Source organism: Papio anubis, chromosome 9, assembly GCF_008728515.1.
Source record: "Papio anubis isolate 15944 chromosome 9, Panubis1.0, whole genome shotgun sequence".
NCBI lineage: Eukaryota > Metazoa > Chordata > Mammalia > Primates > Cercopithecidae > Papio > Papio anubis.
In genome coordinates, this window is record NC_044984.1 from 88,952,616 (window position 1) to 88,956,907 (window position 4,292).

Genomic DNA, 4,292 nt, shown 5'->3' on the forward strand with positions numbered 1-4,292 from the left:
CAGCAGAATTCCCCTTAGGGCTTATTTCCAAGTACTGAGTCTTGTGGTCATCATTAACTGCTGGGTAGGCTAGGGAAACGAGTATCTGGTCTTTTCCACATTCAATAGTGAAATTTGACAAGGTTTGATATAGGTGTTGAACTGCAACTGTATTAGATAGCAAAAGCCACAACAGTGCTGTGTAACAAACCGTCTCAGAGCTTAGGTGTAAAAAACAATAAGCATTTATTTCATGTTCACAGTTTGGATTAATTGAAGCCTGTCTGATCTTTGTTGAGTTTGGCTAGCTTTGTCTGTGGGAGGGCTCTGGTCTGTTCTATGTGTTATCATTATTGGGTTTAAAAAAATTTTTTTTAATGTTTACAATTTAATAAATCTCTTCATTGCAGACATATATGGCTCTTTGGTAGTATTCAGAAACATCACAGTAATGGCAGTTTTTTTCAATTGGTGTGTAGTCCTCAATAATTATATACAAAATTGCTGTCAAATCAGTAAGACTGCATTTATGCACCCATCATTTTAAGACTGCATTTATGCATCCATCCTCCTTCCATCACAAGGCCCAATTCGCTCACATTTACCTCAATGACAGTACCTTTGGTAATAACACCCAAAGTTGTATACAGTGGGGATGAGGAGTTCTTCTTTACACCAAGTATTGGTAGGCAAAAGGTGGCTTTCAGTTCAGGATGTTACATGGGCTTTCTTGAAACGCAAGCCCATTGCCCTGATGGATCTTTTGTATTTAGGTGGTTTTCTTGTAAAGCCATCTCCAACAAAGCAGACTTTAGTAACTATTCTCTTCCATGCCGCCTTCTTTCTCTTTCCTGTTCAAATAACTTTTAATACTTCTGTTTCTCCCTGGGCACGTACTTTAGGCAGAGGGACTTCCCATTTTCCTGCCTTCTCTTTTCGTTTCTGTTTAATCCTATTGGAAAGTACTTTAGCTCAAGATTGTCCCTCTCTGTCCAGCAGATAGGCCGGTACTGCTCCCTCTTTTCATCATTCTTTTGTTCGGTGTCTCTCTTTTCATGCATCTTGATCATCTTGTTCATTTGTATTTTCTCAGCATGGTGCTGTTTATGGTAAAGCTTAGCCTTCAGACCAATCATTGTCTTTGCCTTCTTTGAACGTTCATGAACCTCTCGATTTTCCTTCTTTCTCTTTTTCTCATGGTAATCCAAACGGTATCCATAGTGTTTACAGTGTAATTCAATATATTCATTCTGTGGCATGGTGATGGCCACAGAGCCGCCAGGAGCAGCCCCTGGGGTGCAAAAACGCTTTCAATTTTCGTGTCTCAGAGACCCATGAGCCCACGTTGCGCAGGCCGGGATAAGAAAGCATTATTGGTTTTGTTTCTACTTTTTATTTTAAAACAAAATATACATAAATAAAACAGCTGGGTGTGGTGGCTCACACCTGTAATCCTACCTACTTGGGAGGCTGAGGCAGGAGAATCGCTTGAACCCTGGAGGTGGAGGTTGCTGTGAGCCCAGACAGCACCACTGCACTCCAGCCTGGGTGACAGAACAAGACTCTGTCTCAAAAAGAAAAGGAAAAAAAGAAAAGAAAAGAAAAGAAAAGAAAAAAGAAAAAAAAGAGAGAGAGAGAGAGAGACAGTGTCTCCCTCTGTTGCCCAGGCTGGACTGCAGGAACACAATCATAGCTCACTATAACCTCAGACTTATAGGCTCATGTGATCCTCTCCCCTTGGCCTCCCAAGTAGCTGGGACTACATACAGGTAGGTGCACATCACTATATCCAGTTATTTTTATTTTTTTATAGAGATGGGGTCTCCCTATGCTGCCCAGGCTGGTCTCAAACTCTGAGCTCAAGCAATCCTCCCACCTCAGCCTCCCAAAGAATTAAGATTACAGGTGTGAGCCACCACACCTAGCCTCCCTCATCTGCCAGTGATTACTCATAGTATAGTATATACAGGAAAGTCAGGATAATGCCCAATTCCTTTTCTTTATCCATTTTTTGAAATAATGAATTATTATCTTTCAAAGGAAACCAATTGTTTTATTACTATGAATTCACAAATGTAAATATATTCGATGTGTTTCAGTTCATTCCAATTCTTGTCCTTATTGAAGCTAAAATTGCCTGACTTGTGGCCACTAGGAATCTCTTCAAGTTGATTCCTGAGTCATTTTGAAATTACTCTAGTAGTTGACAGAGTCCTTGCTATCTGGTATTACAAAATGTTCTAGGCTAAGTTTATACTTTTTCTTGTTTGTTTTTTGGTTTTTGGGGTTTTTGTTTTGTTTTGTTTTGTTTTGTTTGAGATAGTCTCGCTCTGTCACCCAGGCTGAAGTACAATGGCACAATCTCGGCTCACTGCAGCCTCTGCCTCCTGGCTTTAAGCGATTCTCCTGCCTCAACCTCCTGGGTAGCTGGGACTATAGGTGCACACCACCAAGCCCAGCTAGTTTTTGTATTTTTCGTAGAGACAGGGTTTCACCACGTTGGCAACGCTGGTCTCGAACTCCTGACTTAAGTGATCCTCCTGCCTTGGCCTTCCAAAGTGCTGGGATTATAAGCATGAGCCACTGTGCCCAGCCTACTTTGTACTTTTTTTGTCACAGATCTGGAATCAGTCATTTATCCAAGAAGCTCTGGTTTTCTTTTAGTGAAAAGTGTAATTTCTTTACCACAAGCTGGGCTCTAGGGATGCCCTATGTTACTTGGTAGACTGGTCAATATTTGGGGGCTATTTTAGTGAACAGAACTAGACAATATATTTTGAAGGTAAAAACATTTCATGACTTGACAGTGGTATTTCCAATTCACATTCAGGTCTACAATGCTATTCCTTAACTTTTTTTTGTTTGTGCTTCTTATAGAGACAGTGTCTCGCTATGTTGCCCTGGCTGGTCGTGAACTCCTGAGCTCAAACAATCTTCCCACCTCAGCTTCCCAAAGTGCTAGAATTACAGGCATGAGACACCATGCCTGGGCCCTTAACTTCTTTTTTATGTTATCTCTGCAACTCCTTCCACACCAAGAATCCTGGTTCTGGTTCTTAGAACAGGAGAAGTGATAGAATATTCCACAACTGCTCATTTACTTTATCGTACATTATATAAAGAAGAGTTTCAAAATAACAATACTTACAATAACCATTACAAATTATGACTACTAACTTTTTAAAACTTGTTCATGCCTTATTCCTACTCTCGCCTCATTTTTAAAGTTATACTCTATCTACACTGTCAAGGCACATAATCATCACATACTATTATCTCCCTTTTTACTCTCATTTAGTCTTCATCTACAAGTACCTATATATTTAATACTTACCATCAGTCCTTGTACCAGAGACTGTCTAGTCACTTTGGTTGTCCAAAGCTTATTATGTAACAGGTTCCTCAGGAAGTATGCATAGAAGCAATATTCCCTGTATTTTTGCATGTACATAACAGCTTGTCTGTGCCCTTTATACTTGAGTTATATTTCTTTCATTGAGTGTCCTAAATGTGCTATTCCATTTTCTTCTGACAGCAAAAGTCTAATAATAATCAAAAAGTCTAATAATAATCTTCCTTCCCTTATAACCTCATGTTGTTTTTGCCTAGATACTTAAATTTTTTTTTTCCTTTTTCTTTAAAATCCAGAAATTTTACTAGAATACGTCTTAGTATTGGTCATTCAGGTTCACTATTCTCATATGTATAGCCCCCTCCCTCCCTCCCTCCCTCCCTCCCTTCCTTCCTTCCTTCCTTCCTTCCTTCCTTCCTTCCTTCCTTTCCTTCCTTCCTTCCTTTCTCCCTCCCTCCCTCCCTCCTTCTTTCCTTCTTTCTTTTCTTCTCTTTTCTTTTCTGAGATAAAAATCTCAATCTGTTGCCCAGGCTGGAGTGCAATGGCACGATCTTGGCTCACTGCAACCCCTGCCTCCCAGGTTCAAGCAATTCTCCTGCCTCATTCTCCCAAGTAGCTAGGATTACAGGCATGCACCACCACACTCAGCTAATTTTCATATCTTTAGGAGAGACGGGGTTTCACTATGTTGGCCAGGTGGGTCTCAAACTCTTGACCTCAGAAGATTCACCTGCCTTGGCCTCCCAAAGTGTTGGAATTACAGGCATGAGCCACCACACCCGGCACATAGTCTCTTTCAATATGTACCTTCAAATCTATTTTATATAAATTTTTTTTCTTGAATTATAACACTTAATATTTGATTTTCTCGCTTTGGTTTTCTTATTCAGACACTTTTGTTATCCATATGTTGGTTCTTCTTTGCCTATATTCATTCAATAGCTGTGTTATTCCTCAATCT

General features: G+C 40.1%; 1 pseudogene; it reads right to left on the reverse strand.

Moving 5' to 3' along the window:
• Positions 1 to 347: 347 nt before the first annotated feature.
• LOC110740743 lies at positions 348 to 1,437 on the reverse strand (annotated as a pseudogene).
• Positions 1,438 to 4,292: the final 2,855 nt, after the last annotated feature.